The sequence below is a fragment of the Bos indicus x Bos taurus genome, chromosome 3 (assembly GCF_003369695.1).
Source record: "Bos indicus x Bos taurus breed Angus x Brahman F1 hybrid chromosome 3, Bos_hybrid_MaternalHap_v2.0, whole genome shotgun sequence".
Lineage (NCBI taxonomy): Eukaryota > Metazoa > Chordata > Mammalia > Artiodactyla > Bovidae > Bos > Bos indicus x Bos taurus.
In genome coordinates, this window is record NC_040078.1 from 30,299,256 (window position 1) to 30,306,629 (window position 7,374).

At 45.0% G+C, this 7,374-nt stretch overlaps 1 pseudogene; it reads left to right on the forward strand.

Moving 5' to 3' along the window:
• Nucleotides 1-6,587: 6,587 nt before the first annotated feature.
• On the forward strand, nt 6,588-7,145 carry LOC113890473 (annotated as a pseudogene).
• Nucleotides 7,146-7,374: the final 229 nt, after the last annotated feature.

The window sequence follows — 7,374 nt, forward strand, 5'->3', positions numbered from 1 at the left end:
TTTAACATAATAGAAACATTTTCTCACATTGCCACATAATCATCACAATAATCTTTTTAATGGCGCATAAGATCACTTGAAGTGATGGAGCCCTCATTTGCACAATCCTCCTTTCCTTAGTCATTAGGTTGTTTCCAAGTTTTCACTTCAAATGACCCATTCTTTAGCAGACTGCAGAAAAGCGGCTGATTCTTGATTTACCTGGGAGTTTTCTGGTATCAAACAGTGGTTCCGTTTACAGGTGGGTGCCCAGGAATCACCCTGAGGCTGTGGTGACTGATGGAGAGGTCAGCACAGAGGGAAGGCTGGGTGGGGAGGAAGGGCTGGGAGCCAGCGAGCTAGAGTCAGGCGGGATCATGCATTTTCCCACCGACTTTCCTGCCTCTCAGGGACCCCTGGCAGCTACTCAGCTAGCACTGAGGTAGGAAGCAGCCTGTGAACACAGGGGGTAAATGACAGAGGGTCCCATTTTGGCTGCCGTAAAAAACCAAACCAACAACAAGCTACCTAAGAAGGTTCTGTGCCTTTGGCTCTTCCCAGGCTGCAGAGCACTGGGTCTCCTGATAATAAATACTCAGGCAACTTGGAGGACCTAACCACTAATCCCAGGAGGCTGAGCAGAAGTGATATGGTGGATTTTGCTCATTTCATCAAGTTGCATTCTGTCTAACCTGATCCTGGCATATTTTCTGCTTTCCTGCAACTTCTGCCTGAAGGGACAGAAGTCCCAACCCAAATGCACAACCCCCCTCAGTCCTGCTCCAGCCAGAAATCCCTTCTGGCTCTCCACACTTCTCCTCCCAGAGCTTCTTACCTGACCCCTTTGGGAAAAGCCCCCAGTTGGTGAGAACTACTGACAGCCTTGGGAAATAGAAACAAGCAGGAAGATAGAGGACGTTCTCATTGCATTGAAAGTCAGCTCCATTTGGAGGCAATTCAAAATGCAAGCGTACTCGTGCAGTCGCTGTTGACCAAGTTAATGTATTGCCTCGTGGTTACAGCAATGGTCCCTCCCCCTTAGAATGAATTGAGTTTGGAGTCTGGTGGCTGGGCAGAATCCTATGGAATTTTCTCCATCATCCTCTTCATGGCCCATCCAAAGGTCATTCAGGGTTTGCCCTGACTGACAATAGAAGAAGCCAACTATGAAGAGTATTTACTGCTAGGTACTAAGCAAAATGCTTTACATAAATATCTCAAATGATCCACATAACTTTATGAAGAAAGGAGTATTATTACCCCCATTCTATGGATGAGAAATTCTATAGATGAGAAAAGGCTCAGAAAGGTCAAGTAACTAACCCCAAGTCATATAGCAGGTAAGTGGTATTAGTTAAGACCAGATTCAGACAGTCTGACTGGAGTGCACAAGCTCCCCACTAGGGACGCCTCTTTTTGCCAGCCTAGCCGCACCACGGTAATAATAATCATTAAACTGAACCATTTAAGTCCCAGGTGCTTTGCTAAGGCATCTGCTTGCATTCCTCAAACTCTTGAATGAGGAAACAGAGAATCAGCGAGGTTAATTCACTTCCCCAAAGTCACATGATTAGTAAGCAAGTATGACAGGGACTATTTTCTTCTAAGGTCTTCCCTGGTGGCTCAATGGTAAAGAATCTGCCTGCCAACGCAGGAGACACAGGAGACGCAAGTTTGCTCCCTGGGTCTGGAAGATCCCCTGGAGAAGGGAATGGCAAACCACTCCAGTATTCTAGCCTGGAAAATCCCATGGACAGAGGAGCCTGCAGGCTATAGTCTATGGAGCTGCAAAGAGTCAGACACGAACTTAGCGACTAAACAACCACATCCTCTAAAATCCATTTTCTCCTTGTAGAATAATAGATTCCCATTATTAGCTGAATATGTGGCCTTCTAGAATCAAGACTATATTTATTTGCTAGATTTTGTTGAAGCTATTCAAGTCCATGTGACTAAATCATGGATAACAAGATGTAAGCAAAAATGCTTTGTACACAAGGACCTACTGTACAGCATAGGGAACTCTCCTCAGTGTTGTATGGTGGCCTGGATGGGAGGGGAGTCTGGGAGAGAATGGATACATGTGCATGTATGGCTAGGTCCCTTTGCTGTTCACCTGAAACTGTCACAATATTGTTTGTTAATCGACTATACCCCAGTACAAAATAAAAAGTTTAAAAGATGCTATGTGCAACTTCCTGGAAACGTCAGTCTTCTTTCCTCCTTCCTGCTGGTGGAATGCTGACCTGAGAGCTGGAGCTGGAAGGGTGCCAGCTTGAGCCGTGACATGACCAAGGCCACAAATAGCAGAGCCACGAGGTAGAAGGAGCCTGGGTTTCCACGGACTCCATGGAGCCAAGTCCACTCAGCCATCTTGAGGTAACCACGTCTCAACTTTTACATGAAAGAGAAATAAACACCCAGCTTGATTAAACCACCATTATTTTGGGTTTTCTGTCATTTACAGCCAAACCTAATCCTAATTAACATAGTGGTGGAGCTGGAATCTAAACCAGTTTGACACCAAAGGCCCAAATTAACCACTCTGACATGCTGTTTCTACTGTACAACTCTATGCCCACACTGGTTCACAATATTATCAGTCTTCCACTCCCTTCATTTGGAGAATCATACAATAAATATTTACCAAGTGCCAGGGCCTGAGCTAGGGAATAAACCAAGAATATAAATACGAATGATTTTGTCAGTGCCCTCAAGGAGTTGGCAGTCCATCTTGAAAGACAGATGGCTAAGCAAATAAATAAAATACAGTGGGACGAGTCCTGTAATCGAGACATGAGCCAGATGCTGTGGGGGCACAAAGAGAGGAGCGACTCACTGCCTGAGGATCAGGGAAGATTTCACCTAAGTGTCGCAGATGAGCTGCACATACTAAGCAGCTGCAAGAAAGTGTGAAGTGTCCTTGGTTCTCATACACCAATACATGTAAAGGTGGCGCTGGTGGTAAAGAATCCTCCTGCCAGTGCAGGAGAAACAAGAGATGCAGCTTCAATCCCGGAGTCAGGAAGATCCCCTGGGGGAGGGCATGGGAACCCACTCCAGTATTCTTGCCTGGAGAACCCCATGGACAGAGGAGCCTGGCAGGCTACAGTCCACAAGATCACAGAGAGTCAGACGCGACTGAAGCTGCTTAGCACACAAGCACCAAGGACCTGCCATCTTTTGTCTAGAAGTGCGGCCCATTCTCCTTTCCCTGGAATTTTAGACTCGAATTCTTCAGCAGTGGAACCCCGTGGAGCCCCTTGGGGATCCAGACTGGTTTTGTTTGCTGGACCTTCAGCCATGAAGAAAAAACTTAGGTGTGACTCGTAAGGCCAACCTTCCTCACAACAAGGAAGAAAATAGAAGCAGGACACAGAAGGCCCCCAGCAGCAGGGCTGGATAAATAAAGATTCTTCAGCATAGCTGTGAAAGCCAGAATGAGTTCTGTCCGTAATTACTCTGCGTTCGGAAATGGTGTTTCCAATGTGACCTTTCTACCTGCGATTCTAACAGAGGAGCTGCTGTCAGTGTTAATAAAGCCTGGACTCGGCTCTCCTTGATTGGAGCCAATTAGAATTACCCAGAGAGGGCAGCCAGGGCAGCGTGGCCGCTAATGAGGGCAAATGATGTGTTGGCATTGGCTTCTTTGCCCAGTGAGGAGGGGATGGGAAACTCACCCTGCCTAGCGGTCCCCTCTTCCCCCCTCCCATGGCCTCCAACAACTCTACTGAACTATTTCTTGAGCACCAGCTTTAAATCAAGGCAATGAGATCTACTGGGGAAAAGAATATCTCCTGGATAATGAGGCCAAGCAACACTTTTTCTCACTCAGCCTGTATTTATTAAGCAAACTACCACAGTCCCCCTTACCCAAGGGGATATGTTGCAGGACACCCAGTGGATGACTGAGACTGTAGTCTCCTATATACACTGTTTTTCCTTATACATGCATACCTGTGAAAGAGCTTAATTTATGAATTAGCACAGTAAGAGATGGAACAATTATAACAATATATTAGAATAAAAGTTATATAAACATGTTCCCTCCCTCTCTCTCACTCTCAAAATATCTTATGGCACAAATTTAATGCCTTTTCCATTTGAACTAAGCACTTATCACACACTGTGGCATTAACTTTTGCAGTCTGAGCTTCGACAAAGCTAGCACAAACTTCTCAGTGTTGTGTGGCAGTCTGGATGGAAGGGGAATTTAGGGGAGATTAGGTACATGTATATGCTGAATCCCTTCACTCTTCATCTGAAACTATCACAGCATTGTTAATTGGAGATACCCCAATACAAAATAAACAAAAAAAAATTAGCATGAATTTCTCTTCCTCTTCACAATTTCACAGACAGAAGTTTCATTCTTACCATAGATCTTAGCAACCTCAGCATAGGATTTTTTTCTTTCCTTATTAAATGTAGAACTTTCACCTTTTCACTGAAAGAAAGTGTTTTGTGACTTCTCTTTGGCGTGTCCGAATTGCCAGCATCACAACTCTTGCACTTTGGGGCCATTATTAAGTAAAACAAAGGTGACTCAAACACAAGTACCACAATATTATGATGGTCGTGCTAGTAACTGAGATGGCCACTAAATGCTAATGGGAGAGAGATCCTGAATGAAAGGATGATTCACGTCTCAGTGGGAGGAGGTGGGATGAAGCAGGACACTCAGATTTCATCACACTATTCAGTTCAGTTGGGTCACTCAGTCATGTCCGACTTTGCGACCCCATGGACTGCAGCACACTAGGCTTCCCTGCCCATCATCAACTCCTGGAGCTTGCTCAAACTCATGTCCATCGAGTTGGTGATGCCACCCAACCATCTCATCCTCTGTCATCCCCTTATCCTTCTGCCTTCAGTCTTTCCCAGCATCAGGGTCTTTTCTAATGAATCATTTCTTCGCATCAGGTGGCCAGAGTATTGAAGCTTCAGCTTCAGCATCAGTCCTTCCAATGGATGTTCAAGTTTGATTTCCTTTAGGATGGACTGGTTGGATCTCCTTGCAGACCAAGGGACTCTCAAGACTCTTCTCCAACACCACAGTTCAAAAGCATCAATTCTTCGGCTACTAAGAATAGCATGTAATTTTAAACTTATGAATTGTTATTTCTGAAATTTCCCATTTGATGTTTTCTGACATGGCTGACTACAGGGTAACTGAAACTGTAGAAAACAAAAAGATTAGGGGGACCACTGTACTCTGGGCCAGGAGAGGTGCCGGGGCAACATGCAATAACAACCAAGATACAAACTTACCATGACATGAAGGAAGCTTAAGCTTTAGGGCGTCCCATCAGCACAAGTCCTGAAAGGGATGCTAGCAATGCTGTTCATGTTTTGGTCAACTTTGAAAAAGTAAGTTAGTTTAACCACACTCAGTTAGGAATGCGGTCTCTTTCTGCTTAGACTCTGTCACACTTCCCCCAGGGTAGAGCATCAACGAAGTGGCATTGACGGAATCTGGCCAAGGGCAAGTAAGTAGGGGATACGATTAGGTTTGCATTCTGCGGGGGTGTATTAGGTGGTTTGCAGTCACTTTTTAAAAACGTTATTTCTTTGCTATGATTTTTTTGGCTGCACTGGGTCTTCATGCTGCTCGTGGGCTCTCTCCAGCTGCGGGGAGCTGGGGCTGCTCTCTCGTTCTAGCGCGTGAGCTTCTCGTTGCAGTGGCTTCTCTTGCTGTGGAGCGTGGGCTCTGTCGTTGGGGCGCAGGTGCTTAGTTGTTCCTCGACATGTGGGATCTTCCCAGATCAGGAATCATACCCGTGTCTCTAGCACTGGCAGGCAGACTCTTTACCACTGGACCACCAGGGAAGTCCTGCAGTCACTTTTTAAATAAACTTCTGTAGCCATCTCAGTGTGGAAGTAGCTGCCAGGAACCCTCCTATTGCCCATGGTATCTTCTCCTCTGGCATGTGGCACTAAGGAGCAGGGCCAGAGTTCGTATCAGATTTGAATACATCCTACAGAAACTGGCAGTGGAAGTATGTGGGTAGTGGAGGAGAAACAAGATTTGAATTGTACAGAGCCAAAAGCTAGTCTATGGGAAAATCTTCTATGTGTAAAATTCTAAATGCAGGATTCAGTTCTCACAGACACCAAGTCATATATACTAGGAATATTCAGTAATAATACAGTGATGCAATTCTATCCTATACCTTTTTTCTTTTTTGGTGACAATTATGCCAAATAGGACTTATCAGAATATGTTTGTAAACTGTAGCAGCCCTACAAACAGCCAGTATGTCTGGTTGTGAAGTCACATGTTTTATGCATCCCAATCATCAACAATAAATCTTATTTTTATTATGCTGGAGGAAAGACTTAATTCACTTTCCTTTTTCTATATAGAAAAGATGACAAAACTGTTGTTATATAAAGAGGTGAGAAAAGAGTATTCAAACAAAAACTGCAGAGGAAGAAAAGTATTGCAGCAGTGTGCTAGGCAATTAATAAAAACATTGTATTACTTTTCCGTATCTTGTGATATTTGTGAAATATTTCAACTTCAAGAGTCCTACAGCTTTCAGCTTTCAGCTGGGAGGAGGCAAAGGTGCAACTTTCTTCGGTCGTCCCAAATCCAGGTTCATCCGACACCAGCTGCCTCCACCATGCCGCCTAAATTCGACCCCAACGAGATCAATGTCGTGTACCTGAGGTGCACCGGTGGGGAAGTCGGTGCCACGTCTGCCCTGGCCCCCAAGATCGGCCCTCTGGGTCTGTCTCCAAAAAAAGTCGGTGATGACATCGCCAAGGCAACTGGTGATTGGAAGGGTCTGAGGATTACAGTGAAACTGACCATTCAGAACAGACAAGCCCAGATTCAGGTGGTACCTTCTGCTTCTGCCCTGATCATCAAAGCCCTCAAGGAACCACCAAGGGACAGAAAGAAGCAGAAAAACATTAAGCACAGTGGAAACATCACTTTTGATGAGATCATCAACACTGCCCGGCAGATGTGGCATCGGTCTCTAGCTAGAGAACTTTCTGGAACCATTAAAGAGATCCTGGGGACCACCCAGTCCGTAGGCCACCACCCTCACGACATCATAGATGATATCAACAGTGGCACAGTGGAGTGCCCCGCTAGTTAAGAACTGCAAAGGAAAAAGAAAAATAAAGGATCATTTGACAACCAAAAAAAAAAAAAAGAGTCCTACAGTTTGTTGTCATTTTTCTCAATCTAAGCAAATATCCACTTTCACACCCAATTTTGGATTTGTAATTTTTTATTTTTCTTAAAGAGGGTCCTTCAAATTGTCTTAAGTTTCGGGTCCCACAGACATCCCTGGAGCATCCAGTCATGGTTTACTCCCTTTCATAGTCTGATGAGAGAGCACAGTTGCCTTCCCTTGCTCCACATGTGTGTGACCAATGCCC